Source organism: Lithobates pipiens, unplaced genomic scaffold (genome assembly GCF_037356315.1).
Source record: "Lithobates pipiens isolate NorthernLeopardFrog02 unplaced genomic scaffold, aLitPip1_a1.2 Scaffold_66, whole genome shotgun sequence".
In the NCBI taxonomy this organism is placed as follows: Eukaryota; Metazoa; Chordata; class Amphibia; order Anura; family Ranidae; genus Lithobates; species Lithobates pipiens.
This window is the reverse complement of record NW_027507888.1, coordinates 396483-422192: the sequence shown is the minus strand read 5'-3', so window position 1 is coordinate 422192 and position 25710 is coordinate 396483. Positions and strand designations below refer to the sequence as shown.

Here is a 25710-nt window from a genome sequence, read left to right as displayed (position 1 = left end):
TCATGCAAAATGCAGTGTTTATTCATGTAATAGAAGTCAATGGAGCTGCATCAAAAAACGCAAGCACTGCATTTTTACTGCAATGTGCAGTTTTTTTTTTTTTTTGTTTTTTTTTTCACTGTACATAGCTGGTTGTCAAGCAACCACAGTGAAGAAAAAAAAAGAAAAACGCGGCAAAAACGCATGTCCAAAAACGCAACAAGCACTGCAAAAACGCTCAAAAGCAACATGCATAGATGTGAATCGAGCCTAAGGCCCCCTTCACACTGGGGTGGTTTTCAGGCGCTACATCGCTAAAAATAGCGCTTATGTAGCGCCTGAAAAAAACAGCCCCTTTCACTCCAGTGTGAAAGCCGGAGGGCTTTCACACTGGAGTGGTGCGCTAGCAGGGCAGTGAAAAAAGTCCTGCTAGCCGCATCTATGGAGCGGTTTATTCACCGCTCCTACCCATTGAAATCAATGTGATGCTCAAAATGCATATACAATGCCACCAAGGAGGAACAGGAAGTTAGAAATTCTAAGAAAAAACAAAAACCATTTAGAAGGGAAATCAGCTGATGGGTAACACGAGCTGCCTGTGAGAGAGGGGAGGGACCCGATGACGGCGCCCGTGTGAGCAGATGGGGGCGGTCCTGCTGATCAGCTGGAGCAGCGTGAGGGGAAAGGATGCTGAGCTCCATGAATGAAGCCGCCCGGACCGTCCTATCCCATCACTAAACAGACGGACTGTACACACGGGGGTGTACACCCTCGGGGTGTTAAGCGGGCAAAAGCGCTGTTCAGAGTCCGTCGACCCCCTCCCCCCCCCTCCTCGTATTGTCTCTGCTGACCTCGTACGAGACCTACAGTGGGCTAGTGCACAGCCAGGATCCAGGACCAGATGGAGTGATAATAAAACAGCGTCTGAAGAGATTCCTGGAGCACTGGCAAACACAGGGGAAGCACTGACTGATACTCCCTTGATGATCCCCTGGAGGCTGTATGGACAGAGGAACGAGATGGACTGAGGATTGAGGACACTATAAGAATATTTATAAGTAACCACCTCCTCCCCAGGTACTTTTTGAACCATTTATGCTGAATACATGTTAAACCTCATTTGAAATGTATTTGAACATTGCCTGTTGAATGCTCTGGGCGGCCCTAGATGAAAAGACTCAGTGTAAGGAGGAGGAGTGGAACAGAGCAAAACAGTGGAGGCTCAGGAAATTGATCCCACACATTTTTGAGAGGGCAGACCAGGATGTAATAGGAATAAGTGGAGCTTAAACATAAATGACTTATAAAACGACATATATCCACAAAAACGATGTATATGACTTGCATATGAAGTATATGGAATGATCGCCGGAAGGTTATGTGTGATAAGGTGTTGCCCTCTTTTTGGAGTCTTGTAAACTTCTTTTTAGAAGAGATCGCAGTAATAGCTCTCACTTAAAAACACAGAGAAAGTAGGCGGGGATCTGGGAGCCGGGCTCTCACCGCAGTGCAGGTGGCACAATCAAAGAAAGACTGAATAAAGAATTTTTTTTATTTTTTTCTCTTAACCCTGGGGAGGCAAAGGACAAAAGGTGGGAACATGAGGGGAAGAAATCAAAAGGCGAATGAATCAAAGGAGAGTCTTAACACAAGTACGATTCAGAAGTATGTGAAGGAAATCAGTGTAAAAAGCCCCGGATTAGAAAAAAAGCAGCAGGGGGTAAAGGAGAAGAAGAGAGAAGTAGCTAAGTCAGCAGGGGCCCCGGGAGATAACTCAGGGGAGGAGTTGGACTCAGATTTGGAAGGCAAAATGAGGGGGCAGAGGGATATCGCTCAAATCCCCACAAAAGGTGAAATGCTGGAAATGTTCGCCAAACTAGAGAATACCATCAAAGTAGAAATTTCAAACGTCAGGACGGATATGGGCCATTTATTGAGGAGAGTGGAAGAAGCAGAGGAACTAACAGGTAAACAGGCCCATGAAATATTAGAACTGAAAACGCAAGTTGGGAAACTGCAAACGGACCAGCGGGACATTTTATATAAGCTGGAAGAACAAGAAAACCAAAACAGACGTCAAAACCTAAGGATTAGAGCATTGCCTGAACAACAAGGAGAAGATTTGGGGGTTAAGATGGGAAAAATATTTAACCCTATATTAGGAAGAGGGATAGGAGAGGATTTAAAGATTGAGCGGGTTTATAGGGTGAGGAAACCCCCAGGTCTGAGGGAAGAGGTCCCGAGAGACGTAATTATAAAATTTTGCCTCATTGAAGATAAAGCCAAGATATGGAGCAGGCTCAGAGGGCTGCCCCCGTTACAATATGAGGGAGTATCTTTACAGGTTTTCTCGGACTTATCGGCAGGAACATTGGCTCGGAGGAGACGTTTAAAACCGTTATTAGAACAAATGAAACTGGCGAATATCCGATATAGTTGGGGGTTTCCAGCGGCCCTATTGGTCCAGCGGGACGGAAGAACATTTAGATTAAAATTTCTAGACGAGTTGGAGGTCTTCTGTAATAATCTGGGGATCCCAGTACCAAAGATTTCTAAAGATCCCTAATGGACTTATATAAAGGACATTGATATTGGGAGTTGGATTTGGGGAAGGCTTATACGGTTGTTGATCTCCTTCTCTCTTTTTGCTTTTTTTTTTTCTTCTCTCTTCTTTTTCTTTGTGGAGGAGGGGGAGAGTGGGGAGGGGGGATGGTGGAAAGAGGGTGGCGGAGGGATCAGGTAGGGCCCCGGGACATCATACCAGGTCTGAGGGGGGACCCTGACACGGGTGGCCGCGATCGGAGTCGCACCCTAGTGGGTAAAAATCTGCAGAATAGAGGGGGTCCTCAGCTGCAGAGTAGAGGTCGGGATTTGGCCAGGGGGGGCGGGGAGGGGGAGGAGGCTCCTTGCAGCACCAACTAAGGTAATATGTATTGAGATGAGGCAGAAAAGAAGACGGAAGTATTACATCTTATTGGAAAGCTATAGATGATAGAAGTAAACTTCCTGTCATATAATGTTAAGGGTCTGAATTCTCTGGTTAAGCGGCATAAATTATTGAAGGAATTACAGCAGTACAGAGCGGGGGTGGTGTTCCTGCAGGAGACCCACTTGTCGCAGGACACAAATATCAAATTATATTCAGATAGTTATCCAAATTGGTTATATGGGGACTCGCCTATAAAGAGAGCTAAGGGAGTCGCAATAGGGTTCGAGAAATGTATAAAGTTCACATTGCTTGATAGGATAACAGACCCTGAAGGCCGATACCTGTTTGTAAAAGGAAAATTAGGGGATAAGATTCTCACCCTAGCAAATGTATATTGCCCCAATAAGAATCCCATAAGTTATTTGAAAGCAGTTCTGGGGAAGTTAGAAGATTTTAAGGAAGGGGAGGTTGTCCTTGCAGGAGATTTCAACTTTTGTATGGATCCATCTAGGGATAGTATGTCCCAGGCTAGGGGACTAAATACGAAAGCATTGAAAATGATTAAACTATGGTTGAAACAACACCAGATGATGGATGTTTGGAGGCTGCAGCACGATAAAATAGAAGATTACACCTTTTTTTCCCCCGTGCATGGGACGTACTCCAGGTTGGATCACATACTGGTTGATCACAGGCTATTGGACCTAGTGATGGAAACCAAGATAGGAATAATTACATTATCAGACCATGCCCCGGTGTCAATGAAGATGAGGATGCTCGGAACGCAGAGGCAATCGTTCACGTGGCGATTGAACGAGAACCTTTTGCAGGACGAGAAAATTGCGGAGGCAGTACTAAAGGAAATTGAATTTTATTTCTCCGTTAACGACACAGCTGAAATTTCTGGTGCCTCTCTTTGGGAGGCACATAAAGTATATATTAGGGGCATCCTCATCTCCATGGGCACAAGAAAAAAAAAAGGAAAGACTTGAGAAAATAGAAAACTTAAGAGAAGAGGTATATAAATTAGAACAGGCCCATAAAAAATTAAGGCGGCAACAGCAGGAAGATCTCCACTTATTGGTGATTAAGAGGGATGAACTTAAAGATATGATGGAACAGGAATCAAAGAGGACATTGGACAGGAGAACTAGAGAGAGATACTATCTGGGAAATAAAATAAGTAGTCATCTAGCAAGACAGCTGAAAAGGAAGAGAGGGATTAATTTTATTGATAAAATACAAGACAAGAATGGGAAGATGACCCATACTACCAGGGAGATAGCCGAGGTGTTTAAACAATACTATGAAGCTCTGTATAATTTAGGACAAAAAGGGGCAAAAGATTTTAGAAAAAAAGACAAAATTAAAGAATTCCTGAATAAAGTGAAACTACCGAGCTTAGCAGAGAGTGATAGATGTGACTTAGATAGACCCATTACAGAAAAAGAGATCTTTAAGGCTCTGAAAGAAGCCGCCTTCGGCAAAAGTCCGGGACCAGACGGATTCACGATCTCGTATTTGAAAAAATATAAAGAGATCTTGGTCCCTAAGCTCTGCAAGTACATGAACGGCCTGGACAGAGATTTTGGGATGGAAGGGGAGGCCTTGCGGGCCTCAATCACGGTGCTGCTAAAGGAGGGGAAGGATAGCACGCTTTGCTCTAGTTACAGACCGATAGCCTTATTAAACGCGGATACCAAACTATTCGCCAAGGTCTTAGCATCTAGGCTGAAGGAAAGGATGACCGAACTGGTTCATCCGGACCAGGTCGGATTCATCCCTGAGAGAGAAGGTAGGGACAACGGAGTGCGTTCGTTGCTCCTGCTACAGGCCTTAAAAATGAGTGGGTCCCCAGGACTATTCCTGTCGATAGATGCGGAGAAGGCATTCGACAGGGTAGACTGGGGACTCATGTTTGAAACGCTGGAAGTGCTGGGCCTTGGACCAAGAATGATCCAATGGATCAAGGTGTTATACAATCATCCTCAGGCATCTGTAAAAGTGAATGGGATGTCATCCTCCCAATTCCAAATGGAGAATGGAACAAGACAGGGGTGCCCTTTGTCACCCCTTCTTTTTGTACTGTTCTTGGAACCGTTATTGGCCTCCATCCGAGATAACCCAGACATAAAAGGGATTAAAGTAGGTGAGGAAGAGCACAAACTCGCAGCATATGCGGACAATGTGCTGTTCTACATCTCCAACCCAAGGATCACGATTCCGAACTTGCTGAGGTTGTTGGAAAAATACGGGGAAATCTCGAATTTAAAAATAAACCTCAGCAAGTCCGAAGTTCTAAATATTAATATCAAGGGAGAGGAAAAGGCAAGACTCACCGAGGAATTCCGATTTCCTTGGCGAAAGGAGATTAAATATTTGGGAGTTCTCCTCGCCGATACCATTAAGAAAATCTATGTTAACAATTATATTCCATTACTAGAGGAAATTAAGAGAGAAATTTTCAACATGCCACCTCTCCTGGTTTGGGCGAATCAACGCGGTCAAAATGGTTCTGGCCCCAAAGATTCTATATAAGTTTCAAATGCTGCCCATTTCTCTCCCCCTAGCTTTCTTTAGGACATTAAAAGGGCTAATCTCAAGGTATATTTGGCAACATAAAAAACCAAGAATTGCTTATGCGGTTCTGAGCAGGGAAAAAAAAAAGGGGGGCCTTGCAGTCCCGGATTTTAAAAAATATTACAATGCGGTGGTTCTTACACGAGTGGTGGAATGGGGGAAAGAGGCAAATAATAAAAGGTGGGTAAGGGTAGAAAAGGCGATGAGCCAAGCACAGTTAGGACGGATAATTTGGAATCCCCCCCAGTATAGGTCAGTAGGAGTAAACACACATGAAATAACACGTAATGCACTTAAGTTATGGGATCGAATTCACGCACATAATAAATGGAGTTACAACTCACCTTTGATTTACTTAAAAGACAACGACTATTTTATACCTGGGAAACAAGAGGTGGGGGGTAATTGGATAATAAAAAGTAATGCACAGGTAAAAGATATTATTTACAGAGGTAAAATTAACACGTTTGAAGTACTTAGGAAGGACAGGGAACTTATGCGGATTGATGCATGGAGGTATCTTCAGTTAAGCCACTTTATTACAAAACTCCCCCATCCAATTCGGAGTGAGGAAGAATATAGGCCTTTTGAGCGGCTGTGTCTGAGAGACAAATCAAAAAATAATATAGCTCGAATTTATAAAATTCTATTAGGGGGGGAAGGACTGGAGGGCCCGCCCTATATTAAAAAATGGGAGAGAGAGTTGGGGACTCGTTGCAGCACTCAGACCATGGAGAAAATAATGAAATTAACTCATAGCGCGACGGCAGATAATAAGATGACAGAGTTGAACTATAAGTGTCTCGCAAGGTGGTACGCGACCCCAGACAAAGTGAGTAGATATGTAGTTGCACAATCCCCAGAGTGTTGGCGGGGGTGTAAGATAACAGGAACTATGGCTCACATCTGGTGGGATTGCCCGATTATTAAAAAATATTGGAAGGAGGTGTTGGAGTTAATAAAGGTTGTAACGAATAAACACATAATTGAGGATCCTTGGACTGTTTTGTTTCACGGGACCGAAGGCCCGGTGAGGCAATATAAGTCCTCTATAATCCCCATACTGCTCAGTGCCGCTAAAAGTTTCATTCCAAAAAAATGGCGGGAGCCGGATAGCCCTAAAATACGGGACTGGATACTCCGGGTAAATGAAATACAGAACATGGAGTGCCCAGCGGAAGAGGGGGAGGAAATTGTATCCGGAGAAGGGCGTACGGGCAAATGGGTATCTTGGAAAGAATTCAAAAATTCCTGGAGGTATGTAGAGGAAATTATAAAATAAAGCCGGGATAGATATACATAGGGTTGGTGATGGTGGATACAACTCTGAACCCACTGCAAGGAAGGGAGGGGGGGGGGGGGTGGGAGGAGGGAGAAGAAATGTTAAGCATATTTGGTTGTAAAAAGATATTAAGAAAAGATTGAGTTTGTGATCGATTGTATTGTTTTTTGACTTTTGTTTTTTGTATACTCTATTTTGTAAAGGAAAAGAAAAAGGAATTAAATAAAGAATTAAAAAAAAAAAAAGAAGGGAAATCGAAGGGGGAAAAAAAAAAAAAGTGTAAGTGACCAACAATGCACTAGCTTAAAGGAACCTATTTAGGAAAAAAAAACAAACAAAAAAAACAAACCTTTACAACCTCTTTAAATCCCTTTACAAACATGTCAAAATGGACTTGCTCCTTGCAACATTCACTGGCAGGATCAAAAACATAAAATAATAAAGAGAAGGACATGACTGATTGTAAATAACTCTCTACAGTGATTTGATCTAGTACATGAGCAATTTTGCCTCTACAGTACTTGCACACTTTCAAAGTAGTATTGCCATAGTTTTCCAATTATAGAATCCCACAGAGGACCATCTGTCACAAAAGGGAACCTGTGCGACACACCCTCTCCCTCCTGTACAACCTATTGAGTAGTCAGGAGGAGGAGTCGACCCCCACCATTTATCCACAAATGGGAGAGGGACTTAGGCATCATATTTAAGGTACTCTATGCAGTTGCATAGAGTACCTTCATCCGATTCATGCTATGGTTGCCCGGTATGGTGGTGGTAAACACCTGCCCTCCACTCTGGCAAGGCTGATGAGGGTCCTGCAACAGTAGATTAAGGCTGAACTTTCAGACACAGAGCTTCGGGCTGGACCTATTTAGACTTTGCTCTCATTTACGGCGGAAGCTGCTTGATGTCTGGACACCAGGTAGGTATAAAGCGAATTTTCTTCTTAAGGGCTCAGTGCAGATGCAGTGGCCACATCCATGGCTTGTCTTCACTCAATGCCATCAATGATGGTGGTGGCTCTTTTCCATGCAGAGAACTAGCTGGTTGTTTGCTGGCGTAATTGCATTTAGGGCTGCAACTAACGGACATTTTCATAATTCATTAGTTAGCCGATTGTTTTGATTAAATCAGATAAAATAAAAATTAAAAATATAAAAAATAAAACACACGACGACCTGCAATACTATTCTGCAGATTTTCAGACAGGACTACTAATATAATGCATGACAGAGTCCCTTGTCATATACAGGTATCCTGCCGTGTCTATTTCACCTGGGGCCACCAATGACGGGGCACCCTATTCCACCCGGGACCACCAATGGGGCACCATTTGCTCCCACCCCCCCCCCCCGAACACCAATGGAGCACTATTTGCCCCCCCCCCCACTCCCCAGAACACCAATGATGGGCAGCATGTCTCCCCTTGGTGCTCAGTGATGGGCAGCACGTCTCCCCTTGGTGGTCAATGAGGATTCACTATTGAGTTGGCCCACCCTTTTGCAGCTACAACAGCTTCAATTCTTCTGGGCAGGCTGACCACAAGGTTTAGGTGTGTGTCTTTGGGAATGTTTGACCATTTTTCCAGGAAGAGCATTTGTGAAGTCAGGCACTGATGTGGACGAGTAGGCTTGGCTCGGGATTCTCTGCTCTAATTCATCCCAAAGGTGTTCTATTGGGTTGAGGTCAAGAATCTGTCCAGCCCAGTAAAGCTCCTCCACCCCAAACTCGCTCATCCATGTCTTTTATGGATTATGCTTTGTACACTGGTGCACAGTCATGTTGGAACAGAAAGGGGCCTTCCTCAAACTTCCCACAAAGTTGAGAGCATGAAATTGTCCAACATTTCTTGGTATGCTGACACCTTAAGTGTTGCCTTCACTGGAATTTAGGGGCCAAGCCCAACCCCTGAAAAACAACACCACACCATAATCCCCCCTCCACCAAGTGATTTGGACCAGTGCACAAAGCAAGATCCATAAAGACATGGATGAGCGTGTTTGGGGTGGAGGAACGTGACTGGAATGCAGAGTCCTGACCTCAACCCAATAGAATACCTTTGGGGTGAAATAGAGTGAAGGCTGCGAGATGGGCCTTTCTCGTCCAACATCAGTGCCTGACCTCACAAATGTACTATAGGAAGAATGGTCAAATATTCCCATAGACACTCTCCTAAACCTTGTAGACAGCCTTCCCAGAATAGTTGAAGCTGTTAGAACTGCAAAGAGTGTGCCAACTAAATATTGAACCCTATGGACGAAGACTGATATTCCATTAAAGTTTGTGTGTAAAGGCAGGTGTCCCAATACTTTTGACAATATAGTGTATGTGTAAGGGGGCACTCTGCCACACTCTGATGCAAGGGGGCGATACTCTGCTATAAAGTGGGACTCTGATGTAAGGTGTTGTGGGTGATGCAATGGGCTTTGGGGAGATTCGATGTTCTGGGGAGATGCGTTTGGGCGATGGGATTCGATGTGTTGGGGCGAAGCGATTCGATGTGCTGATGTGATTCGATGTGATGCGATGTGCTGTGATGTGCTGGGGCGATGCGATGTGATGTGCTGGGGCGATGCGATGTGATGTGCTGGGGGCGATTTGAAGTTCTGGGGATATGTGATGCGATTGGGCGATGGGATTCTAGGTGTTGGGGTGAAGCGATTCGATGTGCTGATGCAATTCGATGTGTTGGGGGTGATGCAATGTGCTTTGGGCGTTGCGATGTGCTGGGGGTGATTCGATGTTCGTGGGAGATGTGATTCGATGTGTTGGGGGAGATGCAATTTGATGTGCTGAGGGTGATGCGATTCGATGTGCTGTGGGAGATGCGATCCTATGTGCTGGGAGCAATGTGGTGCGATGTGCTGGGGGCGATGCGATGTGCTGGGGGGTTGCAATTTGATGTGATGTGCTGGGGGCGATGCGATTCGATGTGTTGCGGGTGATGTAATGTACTTTGGGAGATGCGATATGCTGGGGGTGATTCGATGTGCTGGGGAGATGTGATTCGATGTGCTGGGGGAGATGCTGGGGGAGATGCGATTCGATGTGCTGGGGGAGATGCAATTCGATGTGATGCCAAGTGCTGGGGGGCGATGCGATGTGATGTGCTGGGGGCGATTTGAAGTTCTGGGGATATGTGATGTGATTGGGCGATGGGATTCTAGGTGTTGGGGTGAAGCCATTCGATGTGCTGATGCAATTCGATGTGTTGGGGGTGATGCAATGTGCTTTGGGCGATGCGCTGGGGGTGATTCGATGTTCGTGGGAGATGTGATTCGATGTGTTGGGGGAGATGCAATTCGATGTGCTGAGGGTGATGCGATTCGATGTGCTGTGGGAGATGCGATCCTATGTGCTGGGAGCAATGTGGTGCGATGTGCTGGGGGCGATGCGATGTGCTGGGGGGTTGCAATTTGATGTGATGTGCTGGGGGCGATGCGATTCGATGTGTTGCGGGTGATGTAATGTACTTTGGGAGATGCGATATGCTGGGGGTGATTCGATGTGCTGGGGAGATGTGATTCGATGTGCTGGGGGAGATGCGATTCGATGTGCTGGGGGAGATGCAATTCGATGTGATGCCAAGTGCTGGGGGGCGATGCGATGTGATGTGCTGGGGGCGATTCGATGTTCTGGGGAGATGTGATGCGATTGGGCAATGGGATTCGAGGTGTTGGGGTGAAGCGATTCGATGTGCTGATGCGATTCGATGTGTTGGGGGTGATGCAATGTGCTTTGGGCGATGCAATGTGCTTTGGGCGATGCGTTGTGCTGGGGGAGTTGCGATTCGATGTGCTGGGGGAGATGCGATTCTATGTGCTGGGGGAGATGCGATTATATGTGCTGGGGGCAATGTGATGTAATATGCTGGGGGCGATGCAATGTGCTGGGGCGATGTGATTTGATGTGATGTGCTGTGGGCGATGCGATTCGATGTGTTGCGGGTGATGCAATGTGCTTTGGGGAGAGTCGATGTTCTGGGGAGATGCGATGTGTTGGGGCGAAGCGATTCGATGTGCTGATGCGATTCGATGTTTTGGGGGTGATGCAATGTGCTTTGGGCGATGCGATGTGCTGGGGAGATGCGATTCGATGTGCTGGGGCCAATGTGATGTGCTGGGGGCGAATCGATGTGCTGGGGTGATGCAATGTGCTGGGGGTTATGCGATTCGATGTTCTGGGGAGATGCGATTCGATGTGCTGGGGCGATGCGATGTGCTTGGGTGATGTGTTTCGATGCGATGTGGTGGGGCAAAGCGATTTGATGTGCTGATGTGATTCGATGTGTTGGGGGTGATGCAATGTGCTTTGGGCGATTTAATGCGCTGGGGGAGATACAATGTGCTGGGGAGATGCAAATCGATTTGCTGAGGAGATGTGATGTGCTGGGGCTATGCGATTCGATGTGCTGATGCAATTTGAAGTGTTGGGGGTGATACAATGTGCTGGGGTGATGCGATTCAATGTTCTGGGTGAGATGCAATTCGATGTGCTGGGGCGATTCAATGCGATGTGCTTGGGTGATGCGATTCGATGCGATGGGTGATGCGATTTGATGTGCTGGGGCGATGTGATGTGCTTGGGCAATGCGTTTTGATGCTATGTGGTGGGGCAAAGCGATTTGATGTGCTGATGCGATTCGATGTGCTGGGAGATGCGATTCGATTTGCTGGGGCGATGCGATGTGCTGGGGCGATGCGATTCGACGTGATGATGCAATTCGAAGTGTTGGGGGTGATGCAATGTGCTGGGGTGATGTGATTCGATGTTCTGGGGGAGATGCGATTCGATGTGCTGGGGCGATTCAATGCGATGTACTTGGGTGATGTGATTCGATGCAATGTTTTGGGGGCGGCGCGATTCGATGTTCTGATGCGATTTGATGTGTTGGGGTGATGCAATGTGCTTTGGGCGATGCAATTTGCTGGGGGCGATTCAGTGTGCTGGGGGAGATGCGATTCGATGTTCTGGGGAGATGCGATTCGATGTGCTTTGGGCATTTCGATGCGCTGGGGGTGATGCAATGTGCTGGGGGAGATGCAATGTGATGGGGGAGATGCGATTCGATTTGCTGGGGCGATGGAGATGTGCTGGGGTGATGCGATTCGATGTACTGATACAATTCGACGTGTTGGGGGTGATGCAATGTGCTGGGGGTGATGCGATTCGATGTTCTGGGGGAGATGCAATGCGATGTGCTTGGGTGTTGCGATTTGATGTTCTGGGAGAGATGCGATTCAATGTGCTGGGGCGATTCAATGCGATGTGCTTGGGTGATGCGATTTGATGCGATCTGTTGGAGGCGACGCGATTCGATGTTCTGATGCGATTTAATGTGTCGGGGTGATGCAATGTGCTTTGGGGGATGCGATGAGAAGTGTTGGGGGAGATTCGATTCAATGTGCTGGGGGCGTTGTGATGCAATGTGCTGGGGCGATGCGATTTTACGGGGAGGGGGGTGATGCGATGTGCTGGGGGAATATTTTCTTATTTTTAACCCGATTATCTATGTAACATAGAGAAAGTTGTTTGTGCAAATAGTTGTAAATAAGCAGTTTTTTTAAATACTCCCACCATCCCATCTAAGGCCCCATTCACACATGCGGACATTATGTGCGTATTTCATCCATCCGTTTGCGGATGAAGTACGGACATACATGCATTCCTATGGGATAGCGGGAGTCGGCAGATGAACATCCGCAAAGACCCGATATCGTCCGCCTCCGCAATTGTCCGATTCTGCAGACGGAGGAAAATCCTATTTTTCTATCCGTCTGCAGAGCGGATCGGATGAACACGGACAGACGATCCCCCATAGAGGAGAGCGGAGAGCTGACAGGGCGGTCCATGCACAGTGTACTGGGACCGCCCTGTTATCCTCCGGCTCAGCGGGGACAACAGAGCGATCCCCGCTGAGCAAGCGGATCATTACTGATCCATCCCGTGTGAAAGGGGCCTAACACCAAAACACAAGCACAATTTTTCAAAATTAATATGCACAGTTTGAACTTCATAAAGTCGTCTTCAATACGTCTAGATTCATAAATGAATTGTGTTGCTGACATTATTATTTTTTTAATTATTTTTTTTTTCTTTTTAAATGAAAAGCTGTACAGAAAAAAGTATCAGCTGAGTGTAGATATGTGTGTGTGTGTATATGTACAGAACACGATATATATATATAGTGTGTGTGTGTGTTTCTTGAATAATATTTCTTGTACATGCAGTATATTTACTAGTTCCTGGAGGGAGGAGGGGTTTGCATAGATATGGGTGGCAACTTCCTCTAACACTGCCGTTGCCATGGAAACCTGACCTGAAACTTATTACACTGCTTGTGCAGCATTGAGCATGTGCGAGATCTGCAAGGCTGAATCCAGGAAGAAATACGGTCTGGCTTCAGATGCCCACACTTAAGATGGCCACAGTCTGCTGCTAGTTTATAAACTTTCAAAATGCTGTAATAACCTAACAAAACGGACCTTGGTTTACAGACCAACTTTACTGAATACATTAAGCTTGTGTATTATAGGGGTATTTTTATTTAAAAAGTGTAATTTTGGCCTGAGCACCACTTTAACCACTTGCTTACTGGGCACTTAAACCCCCCTCCTGCCCAGACCAATTTTCAGCTTTCAGCGCTGATGCACTTTGAATGACAATTGCGCGGTCATACAACACTGTACCCAAATGGAATTTTTATCATTTTTTTCCCACAAATAGAGCTTTCTTTTGGTGGTATTTAATTACAGCTGGGAGTTTTATTTTTTGCTAAACAAACAAAAAAAGATGCAAAAAAATAAAAAAATCATGTTTAATAGTTTGTTATAAAATTTTGCAAACAGGTCATTTTTCTCCTTCATTGAAGTGCACTGATGAGGCGGCACTGGTGGGCACTGATAGGCATAGTTAAGGCGACACTAATAGGCACAGATAAAGTGGCACCGATAGGCACAGATAAAGTGGCACCGATAGGCACAGATAAAGTGGCACCGATAGGCACAGATAAGGCAGTACTGATGGGCACAGATAAGGCGGCACTGATGGGCAAAGATGGGCACAGATAAGATGGCACGGATGGGTGGCACTAATAGGTACCACTGATAGATGGGTCTGATGGGCACTGATAGGTGGCACTGATAGGTGGCTCTGATAGGTGGCATTGCTGGGCACTGATGTGCGGCACTGATGGGCACTGGTAGATGACACTGATGGGCACGGATATGTGGCACTGGGGTGCAGCACCGTTGTTGAGGCAGATTGTGGGCACTGATGGGTGGCACTGTGGGCACTGATGTGTGGCACAGTGGGCACTGATGTGTGGCACTGTGGGCACTGCTGGGTGGCACTGTGGGCACTGCTGGGTGGCACTATGGGCACTGCTGGGTGGCACTGATGGAGGGCCCCTTTTTTTATTACAGAGGTGGCACTGGCAGGGGGCAGGTGGGTACTGGTAAGCTGGCCGTGATCGGGACTGATGTCCCAATCACGGCCACCGGCGATTGTATCACATGATCAGCTGTCATTGGCTGATCACGTGGTAAGGGGTCGGGATCGACCCCTTGCTCGGATCCGTGATCAGGCGAGTCTTCTAGACTCGCCGATCACAGAGCACGCCGCGTGTGCCCCTCAGGCTGCTCGTGCACGGGACAACGTCAATAGACGTTGTCCCAGCAAAGGAGGTCCACGCTGTAGCCGTCATTTGGCTATAGCGCGGGTCTCTACTGGTTAAACTGAGCCGCAGATCTAAACCATTGTGCAGAAACTCCAAAACTACTGAGGTGGACGGAGTGGTGGGGTCCCACTGCTTACTTTCTGAAATTTTTTTAAATGTATTCCATATTTTAGAATAGATAAAGTTCGTGGAAGGTTTCCTAGCCTTTAGGAGAGTAGAAATCACCCCCACTGAGAATCCTAATGACTGGAAATTCTGCCGCTCAAGATCCAAAGCTGTAGATTCAGTTTGTGAGGAGCTGGGTGCACCAATTTCCCCTGTGAGAGAAGCTGCGGGAACACTGGGATCTTGAACGGCGGGGCATACGCTGAGGTTCACTGCCCAAGGGAACCACGGCCTCTTCGGCCAGTACGGCAGAATAGCTATCACTCTGACTGGCTCCATCAATAATCTGATTAAAAACTTTGCGATAAAGGGTCTGGGGGGAAACGCATATGCGGTCTCGCATCGCCACAGACTCGAGAGGGCATCTACTGCTTCTGCACGGGGATGAGGCAGACGGGATGGAAATCTCAGCAGCTTCGCATTCATTGGAGAAGCAAAGAGATCTATTTCTGGTGGCTTCTGCAGACTCATGATCCAACTGAAGTCTGATGGGTGCACTGCCCACTCGTTGCTGTCTGGAAAACAACGTGATAGGCGATCCGCCTGCTGATTCAAACGGCCCGGAAGGTAAACTGCCTTTAAATCCAACAAATTTATTTCCGCCCATAACATAATGGGCTCTACTTCCTTTAATAATGTGATGCTGTGCGTTCACCCCTGCCGTTATATATATGAAACTGCTGCTCTGTTGTCTAGCCGCACTAGCACTTGTTTCTGCCGTAGATGTTCTTTTAGACTCAGCAGAGCTAAGTACACTGCTCGCAGCTCTAAGACGTTGGAGACTACTACGTCCCATTTCCCTTGCACTGCCAGGTGATCTTAGTGTGCTCCCCACCCTTTCGAACTTGCCTCGGTGGTAAGAATGGTCCAGGAAGGGCATTGCAGGAGCCGAGGCTTTGAAATGAGGTCTTCCTTCGACCCCCAGAGGAGACTTCTCTTTATAGAAGTTGAAATTGATATTCTCTGACATAGGGACTTCTTCCTCCACTGCGTCAAAAAGCCCCATTGAAAAGTCCTCAGATGCCAATGAGCCCAAGGTAACATTGGAAGGCAAGCCGCCATGGTCCCGATTAAACTCAAGCAATTCGAGGCTGACAGGTGAGAGAGAGATCTGACGTGGACCATCTTCTGAACAATCGCCTTCACCTTCTGGGGAGGGAGGCGCACTGTACCAGCCTTGGTGTTGAATAGAGCACCCAGGTAAATCATCACCTGAGTTGGGGTTAGGAGGCTCTTCTCTGTATTTACTAACCACCCAAACTCTCTCAGAGTCCTCAGAAGAATCTCCTTGTGGTCCCGTAGCTGGGCTTGATCGGACGCTAGCAGTAGAATGTCATCCAAAAAGTGAAAGACTCGAAGGTGCCAGGGCTGAAATTAGAACTTTTGAGAATATCCTTGGTGATGTGCATAGGCCAAAAGGCAGGCATTGAAACTGGAGATGTGTTGAGCCTATTGCCACTCTCAAAAATCTTTGGAACGCTGGTAACACGGGAACATGGAAATAAGCATCTTGCGAGTCTACCTATACCATCCAGAGGAGAATAGAATCCAATGAATCTCTTGGAGGGAGGGACCGGTAAAACTGCCTGTTGTACTACAAGAAGCTGAAGATATTTCTGCAGAGCTTCCGCTTTCTGCTGTGAAGTTGGACTTTTTGTTAGAACTAACGAGTCCTGTGGGGGCACATCTTGGAAGGTCCAAAAATGGGTAAAACGGACTGTAGAAACCACCCACGGATCTTCGCAACGACTGCCCGATACCTCCGCAAACCTCTTCAACCTGGCTGCAGTGGCCTTTTGTCAAATGGACTTTGTCCCCTCCTGATTATTGGAGAGGCTTCTCTATTTGCCTTTAGAAACGTGGCCTGAGTACTCCTCCAATTCTTTTTGGGGTCTCTGCCTTGTCTAAAGTTGGAGAAATTCCTATTCCTGGAAGCTTGGAATTTTGTTGATACTACATGTGAATGCCTCACCCTTCTATCCTGGGGAAGTAGCCCCAACTTCCCTCCTGTCACTAATCCATAAAAGACATGGATGAGCGAGTTTGGGATGGAGGAGCTTTACTGGGCTGGACAGATTCTTGACCTCAACCCAATAGAACACCTTTGGGATGAATTAGAGCAGAGAATCCCGAGCCAAGCCTACTCGTCCACATCAGTGCCTGACTTCACAAATGCTCTCCCTGGAAGAATGGTCAAACATTCCCAAAGACACACACCTAAACCTTGTGGTCAGCCTGCCCAGAAGAATTGAAGCTGTTGTAGCTGCAAAAGGGTGGGCCAACTCAATAGTGAATCCTCATTGACCACCAAGGGGAGACGTGCTGCCCACCATTGACCACCAAGGGGAGACATGCTGCCCATCATTGACCACCAAGGGGAGACGTGCTGCCCATCATTGACCACCAAGGGGAGACTTGCTGCCTATCATTGACCACCAAGGGGAGACGTGCTGCCCATCATTGACCACCAAGGGGAGACATGCTGCCCATTGACCACCAAGGGGAGACATGCTGCCCATCATTGACCACCAAGGGGAGACATGCTGCCCATTGACCACCAAGGGGAGACATGCTGCCCATTGACCACCAATGGGATGAACGTGCCCTGGAGTTAAAGGCTAAATGCATCTTTAAAGAAAAATAAATGTATAAAATGAAGAAAAAATGTGTACCCTTCACTTACTTTAGATCGAACAGCAGCCCAGCCATACTGGATCATTCCAGTCAGAAGGAAGAAAGAAATGACTGCAGATCCAGAACTTCCGATTGCCTTTTATATTGTTTCACACAGATAACACCAAAGACACCAAACTATGGTCATGTGGACGCATTTCACACATACATCTTGTGCTCATTCCAGTCATCTGCAACGAGATATTGGTAACAATAAAAAACACAAGGAGGATGATATGGGGCTTTAGGCCCCATCTAAAAAAATAAAGCATTCAGCAGTGAAAATATACATCATTTTCACATTAAACAATATGGTTCTAATGCTAACTAATAACCGTACTAAAGCCTAACAAAAAAATAAAAATAAATCAATTATGTGCATTGTGTCTGAATACTGCTCTGTTGCTCCTTCCCTTCCGTTCACCCCAGGTGCTTGTATTTGTCATCACCTCGGACGGACGAGAAGAGAGGAGGGACCGGCGGAGAGGAGCGCATCACGAGAGGTCTGTGTACAGCAGCTTCCCGCACTACTCTGCATGTAGGAAGGAAAGTGCAGCAGCAGCTTGTATGCTGTCCTGTGCTTAAGTGTGTACCACATGCGGCTATTAGAAAGTTGCTGCACAGCTTCCCACCCCCCACAGTGTCCCCCTGTAATACCCCCCCCCCCCCAGTGTCCCCCTGTGCCCTCCACCCCCCCGCTGTGTCCCTCTGTAACACCCCCCACAGTGTCCCCCTGTGTCCTCCACCCCCCCCGTGTCCCCCTGTAACACCCATCCACAGCGTCCCCTTGTGCCACCTCCACACAGTGTCCCCCTGTGCCCTCCACCCCCCCCGTGTCCCCCTGTGCCCTTTACCTCCCCACAGTGTCCCCCCTCTAACACCCCCCACAGTGTCCCCCCGTGCCCTCCACCCCCCCACAGTGACCCCCTGTAACACTCCCCCAACAGTGACCCCCTGTGCCACCTCCCCACAGTGTCCCCTTGTACCCTCCACCCCCCCCCCCACAGTGACCCCCTGTAACACCCCCCACAGTGACCCCTTTAACACCCCCACAGTGTCCCCTTGTACCCTCCACCCCCCCCCACAGTGACCCACTGTAACACCCACCCACAGTGTCCCCTGTAACACCCCCCACAGTGACCCCTTTAACACCCCCCACAGTGTCCCCTTGTGCCCTCCACCCCCCCACAGTGACCCCCTGTAACACTCCCCCAACAGTGACCCCCCTGTGCCACCTCCCCACAGTGTCCCTCCCCACAGTGTCCCCTTGTACCCTCCACCTCCCCACAGTGTCCCTCCCCACAATGTCCCCTTGTACCCTCCACCCCCCACAGTGACCCCCTGTAACACCCACCCACAGTGTCCCCCTGTAACACCTCCCCACAGGGTGCCCTCCACCCCCCCATAGTGTCCCCCCTGTGTCCTCCACCCCCCACAGTGACCCCCTGTAACACCCACCCACAGCGTCCCCTTGTGCCACCTCCACACAGTGTCCCCCTGTGCCCTCCACCCACCCCACAGTGTCCCCCTGTGCCCTTTACCTCCCCACAGTGTCCCCCTGTAACACCCCCCACAGTGACCCCCTTTAACACCCCCCCACAGTGTCCCCCTGTGCCCTCCACCTCCCCACAGTGTCCCCTTGTACCCTCCACCCCCCACAGTGACCCCCTGTAACACCTCCCCACAGGGTGCCCTCCACCCCCCCACAGTGTCCCCCTGTGTCCTCCACCCCCCACAGTGACCCCCTGTAACACCCACCCACAGCGTCCCCTTGTGCCACCTCCCCACAGTGTCCCCCTGTGCCATCCACCCCCCTCCCCCAAACAGTATCTCCCTGTAACACCCACCCACAGTGTCCCCCTGTGCCCTCCACCAACCTTTCCCCCTGATGGCTACCCTGGGAGACACTGTGCTGAGTCCAGAGGATCCCAGTGCTCTACTGTGTGCCCTGTGTTTTGGTTTGTGCCCTGCTATTTGCCCTACTGCGTGCCCCATGGCCTTTGATGTGCCCTGCTGTGTACCCCCTGATGTGCTCTGCTGTGTGCCCCTTGCCCTGTGATGTGTCCTGTGCCTTGTGATGTGCCCTATGTGCCCCATGCCCTGCTGTGTACCACCTGTTGTGCTCTACTGTGTGCCCTGTGATGTGCTCTACTGTGTGCGCTATGCCCTGGGATGTGTGCCTCATGCCCTGTGGTGTGCCCTGATGTGTACCGCCTAATGTGTCGTGTTCCCAAGGATGTGCCCTGGGATGTGCCCTACTGTGTGCCCTGTGCTCTGCTGTGTGCCCTACTATGTGCCACATGCCCAGTGATGTGCGGCATCCCCTGCTCTGTATCTCCTGATGTGCCCCGCTGTGTACCCACTGATGTGCCCTGTACCCCCTGTGATGCACCATGCTGTGCTCGATAATGTGCCCTGTTTTGTACATAATAAACCCTGCTGTGTGCCCCGTGCTCTGCTGTGTGCCATGTGATGTGCCTTACTGTGTGCCCCATGATTATTGTAGGTGGGGCTCTGTGTAGGTGCGGCTTGAGTGTGAGCGGAGACAAAGGGGGCCCCATGATCTTCTATTGCCCAGGGGCCCCATAAGTTGTCAGTCCACCCCTGATGACCAAGCCCTCTTCATCCTCCTCATCCTCTCTCACCCAGTCTCAGGGTACTAGCAAAGCAGCTGCCAACGCATCGTCTTCCCTCCTCTCAATGTCATCATCAGTGACTCCTTCCCTAGACCCACCACGTCCTCCTGAGGAGTCTCCTGAACTCTTTGAGCACAGTGTTGGGTACATGCTCCAGGAGGATGCCCAGTGTTTTGTAGCCTCTGATGATGACACTCAGCTAGAGGAAGGCAGTAGCGTGAATGCAGAGAGAGGGGATGCTTAAGAAGGACAGCAATCTGGCAGTCATGTTCCACAAGCTGCAGCATACTGCCAGGTTTGCTACAGCGATGAAGAGGGAGGGGATGATGAGGGCACTGACTCCACGTGGGTGCCTGGTAGGAGAGAGGAGGAGGAGGAGGCACATGTCCAACGAGGCAGGATGCCCTCCGAGGGCCAGCTTAGGGGCAGCACACCGACTGAATCACACCGCAGAGCTCCGCCTGTGCAGGGCGCTGCCTCTGAATGTTATGCTAAAAGTTCTTTGGTGTGGGCCTTTTTTGAGACGAGTGCATCAGATCGCACCGCTGCTATTTGCAACATATGTCTTAAGCGTATCTCGCGTGGCCAAAACATCAGCCGCTTGGGCACGACATGCTTGACCAGACATATGTTGACCTGCCATGCAGCTCGTTGGCAAGCGTACCTCAAAGACCCACACCAAAGAACAAAGCGGCCCTCTCCTTGCTCCTCATTAGCTGGCATCTCCAACCCCACTAGACCTTCAGTCCTCTCTGAAACCTGCTCTGAGAGGAATGAAGGTGTAGAATTAGGTGTGTCACAGCCAAGTGCTTCCGGGCACTCTGCTAGCAGTAGACCCACGTCCGATTATAGCAGGCAAATGTCCCTGCCCCAGCTGCTGAACCGGCGAAAGAAGTTCACTCCCAGCCATCCACATGCCCAGCGGTTGAATGCTAGCTTGGCTAAATTGCTAGCACTTCAACTGCTGCCTTTTCAGTTGGTAGACTTGGCCCCCTTCCGTGAGTTTGTACAATGTGCGGTTCCTCAGTGGCAGGTCCCCAAACGCCACTTTTTCTCACGGAAGGCGATTCCGGCTCTCTACAGGCATGTGGAAGGCAATGTCCTTGCCTCGCTGGACAGGGCGGTCAGCGGTAAGGTGCATATTACCGTTGACTCATGGTCCAGCAGGCATGGACAGGGACGTTACCTGTCTTTCATGGCCCATTGGGTCACTCTTCTGGCAGCTGGGAAGGATGCAGGACAAGGTGCAGTAGTGTTGGAGGTTGTTCCGCCACCACGCCTCCAAAATGCTACTATTGGTTGTGACACACCTCTCTCCTCCACCCCCTCCTCTTCTTCTTCCTCCATGGCCTCTTCCAGTGCTCTGTCCTCAGAACCAGCGGTGCTCCGTAGGCGTTCCAGGGGCTACGCAAGTACGCAGGCAAAACAATGCCATGCCGTGCTTGCGCTGGTTTGTTTGGGGGACAGGAGCCACACTGGGGCGGATGTTTTGTCAGCTCTGCAGGGGCAGGCCGAGAGGTGGTTGACGCCACGCCAGCTTAAGCCAGGATTGGTGGTTTGCGACAATGGCACCAACCTCCTCTCCGTCCTCCGACAGGGACAACTGACCCATGTGCCCTGTGTAGCTCACGTCCTTAACCTGGTGGTGCAGCGGTTCTTGGGCAGGTACCCCGGCTTACAGGATGTCCTGAAGCAGGCCAGGAAAGTCTGTGTGCATTTCCGCCGATCATTTAATGCCTGTGCTCGGCTGGCTGAGCTCCAAAAGGAGTTGAACCTGCCCAAGAACCACCTTATATGTGACATGCCCACCAGGTGGAACTCAACGTTGGCCGTGCTGCAGCGGCTGCACACGCAGCAGAGGGCCATCAATGAGTACCTGTGCGACTACGGCACCAGGGCAGGGTCAGGTGAGCTCGGATTTTTCTCACCACGCCAGTGGGGCATGATCAGGGATGCATGCACTGTCCTGTCACCGTTTGAGGAGGCCACAAGGATGGTGAGCAGTGACAGTGCATGCATCAGTGACACTGTACCTCTTGTCCACCTCTTGGAGCATACGCTGCATGGAATAATGGACAGGGCACTTGAGGCAGAACAGAGGCAGGAAGAGGAGGACTTCCTTGCCTCTCAAGGCCCCCTTTATCCAGACAGTGTTCCTACTGTGCCACCCATCACACAGGAAGAGGATGAGGAGGAGGAAGAGAAAGAGGAGGATGATTGTGTCAGCATGGAGGTGGAGGCTGGCACTCAGCATCAGCAGCAGCAGCAGCAGTCTTGTAGGGATGATTTACAGTCCCAAGAAACACGTGGACTTCTACGTGGCTGGGAGGAGGTAGCTGCGGATCATGTTGTCCTTAGTGACCCAGAGGACTCCGGACTGAATGCCTCAGCTAACCTACGCTGCATGGCCTCCCTGATCCTGCAAAGCCTGCGGAAGGATCCTCGTATTCTTCGGATCAAGGAGAGGGACCATTACTGGCTGGCCACTCTCCTTGATCCACGGTACAAGGGTAAGGTTGCCGACCTTATCTTGCCATCGCAGAGGGAGCAGAGGATGAGACATCTCCGGGAGGCCTTGCAGAAAGGTCTGTGCAACGCGTTCCCAGAGACTGGGAGGTTACAAACTCCTGGTCCTGGACAACGTGTTGCTGAGGCATCAGTCAGAAGGAGCGTGGAGAAGGTGGCCGTCTGATGCTTTCAGACAAAATTTTAGTCCGCAGCCCCAAGGTATGATCGGTTCCAGCAACCATCGCCAGCGTCTGATTTACATGGTGCAGGAATACCTAGGGGCAAGGTCAGACTTGGACACCTTTTCCATCAAAAATCCTCTGGCTTACTGGGTCTTGAGGATGGATCACTGGCCAGAGCTTACACAGTATGCAATTGAGCTACTGGCCTGTCCTGCATTCAGCGTTCTTTCGGAACGCACCTTCAGTGCTGCTGGTGGCTTTGTTACCGATCACAGGGTACGGCTGTCTACCGAATCAGTTGATCGACTGACCTTCATCAAGATGAATCAGTCTTGGATCACCCACAGCTACCAAGCACCTGAAGCTGATGTAACCGAATAATTTTTTTTTAAATATCACATCCCTTCAAGACTGCCTATGCTGATGCTGAGTGACTGTCCTGTTATGTTGATTGTCTATCCTCTTCCTCCTCCGATGATATCTTGGAAGAACATTTTTGGTTCTGGGTGATGCCACCAGCCCAATTTTTCTGCCCCTGTTTAACAGGGGCATTTAAGTACAATTTTTGATGCAATGCTTTGCAGCAGGGCTAATTCCTGCAATAAAACTAGAGTATATGGGAGAGGTTGCAGTGTCGTGGCACCAGCACCAGTGCCTAAGGCCCAATTTTTCTGCCCCTCTTTAACAGGGGTGTTTAAGTTCAATTTTTGATGCAATGCTTTGCAGCAGGGCTAATTCCTGCAATAAAACTAGAGTATATGGGAGAGGTTGCAGTGTCGTGGCACCAGTGCCATCAGCCCAATTTTTCTGCCCCTGTTTAACAGGGGCGTTTAATTACAATTTTTGATGCAATGCTTTGCAGCAGGGCTAATTCCTGCAATAAAACTAGAGTATATGGGAGAGGTTGCAGTGTCGTGGCACCAGCACCAGTGCCTAAGGCCCAATTTTTCTGCCCCTGTTTAACAGGGACATGTAATTACAATTCTTGATATAATATTTCACAGGAGGACCCGTTTCTGTGCCCACCCAGAGTAACTGTGAGGACTTATAGTGTTGTGGCACCAGCACCACAACCACCAAAGGTCAATTTTTCTACCACTGTTCAACAATGGCATGTAATTACAATTCTTGATATAATCGTTCACAGCAGGGCGCTCCAGCGCCCACCAAGAGTCACTTTGAGGGCTTACAATGTTGTGGCAAAACCAACACCTTGTTCCGCCATTTCTGCAGAGCATATAGGGCAGGCCCCTACTTTCAAACATCCAACTTACAAACATCTCCTACTTGCAAACGGAAGGAGACAACAGCAAGTGAGATGAAAAAAAGATGGACGACAAAACAAATTATACAGGGGTGATGACCCTTCCCTATGTTTTCCAAAAAGCTTAAAATTATTTTTTGACTGGAGCTACACTTTAAAAATGTACCAGTTGAAAATTACAAACAGATTCAACTTAACACAACAAACCTACACAGTCCCTGTCTTGTTTGCACCGCCTGTATACTGCTGTTCTGAGTATATACGGCCTGGGGGCCACGCGCATTTCCTTTTTTTAATATGGGTACGGGGTTCCCCTTAATATGCATACAAGACCCAAAGGGGCTGGTAATGGGCATTGAGGGCTACCCATGCCATTTTTCTCAATGATTTTCAACCATATTGCAGGAACCAGATATTACATTAAAACCGCAAGCAGCTTTAAATGACGTTATTTCCGTTAAATGTAATTTTGTGCAGGGACTGTTCTAAACACGGGAAACACGTGGCACTTCACAGGCATACTACAGACACCCCCCAGGCACCATATTTAAAGGAATATTTCACTTTTTTTTCCACTTTAATCGTCATTAAAATCAGTGCTCCCGCCAAAACTGCCATTTTTAAAACATTTTTTCTTGCATTGACCCATGTCCCCTGGGGCAGGAGCCAGGTCCCCAAACCCTTTTTAGGACAGTATCTTGCATATTAGCCGGTAAAATTAGCACTTTTAATTTCGAACGTTCAAGTCCCATAGACTTCAATGGGGTTCTAACGTTCGAACGAATTTGGGATCCGTTCAAAAGTTCTGGTGCGAACCGAACCAGGGGGTTTCCGGCTCAACCCTATTTCTTAATATATAGGGATTTGTCATTAGGAAATAACAATTCGTAGGAGTGGTGAAGTTGGGTTAAACTTTGGAAGAATTTTTCCTCTATCAGAAACGGAATTAGGGACCCTGAGGTCTTACCTGGATGACAACCTGGAGAAGGGGTTCATCCGACCTTCCACCTCCCCGGCGGGTGCAGGAATCTTCTTCGTTGAGAAGAAAGACCACTCCCTACGTCCTTGTGTTGATTATCGGGCTCTTAATAAGGTCACCATCAAGAACCAATATCCTTTGCCTTTAGTGCCCGAATTGTTTCAAAGACTGGGATCAGCTGTAGTAATTTCAAAGTTGGATCTTCGGGGTGCCTACAATCTCGTTCGCATTCGGAGGGGAGATGAGTGGAAGACCGCCTTCCGTACACGTTTCGGGCACTTTGAATATTTGGTTATGCCTTTTGGTCTGTGCAACGCCCCCGCCACGTTCCAACACTTTGTAAACGACATTTTCAGAGACTACCTTGATCTATTCGTAATTATCTATTTGGATGATATTCTAATCTTTTCTTCCTCCCTAGCCGAACATCGGGAACTCGTTAGAAACGTTTAATCGCGACTCTGACTTCACGGTCTTTACGCCAAGCCAGAAAAATGTGTCTTTGAGCAACGAAGTATCCAGTTCCTTGGTCTGATCATCTCAGTGGAAGGCATTAAGATGGACAATTTCTGCCATCCGGGACTGGCCCGCACCTACTGACAGGAAGGGGATCCAATGGTTCGTGGGCTTCGCAAACTTTTATAGGAAATTCATAAAGGGATTCTCCACTATCATTTCTCCCATCACAGGACTGACCAAGCAGGGCTTAAAGTTCCATTGGACTCCCGAAGCTCAAGAAGCCTTTACTACTCTGAAGGACTTGTTCATCTCAGCCTCAGTTCTAAAGCATCCTGACTTGACCCTGCCATATATCTTAGAAGTGGATGCCTCAGAGATAGCAGTGCTTTCTCA

At 48.6% G+C, this 25710-nt stretch overlaps 1 long non-coding RNA gene across 1 annotated transcript in view; it reads left to right on the top strand.

Moving 5' to 3' along the window:
* Window positions 1-675: 675 nt before the first annotated feature.
* The window catches only part of LOC143958944 (uncharacterized), a 101080-nt gene continuing 76045 nt past the window's right edge, over window positions 676-25710 (top strand). The window contains exon 1 of the long non-coding RNA XR_013270152.1: window positions 676-1056. This is a non-coding gene — a long non-coding RNA (uncharacterized LOC143958944). The remainder of the gene's footprint in view (window positions 1057-25710) is intronic.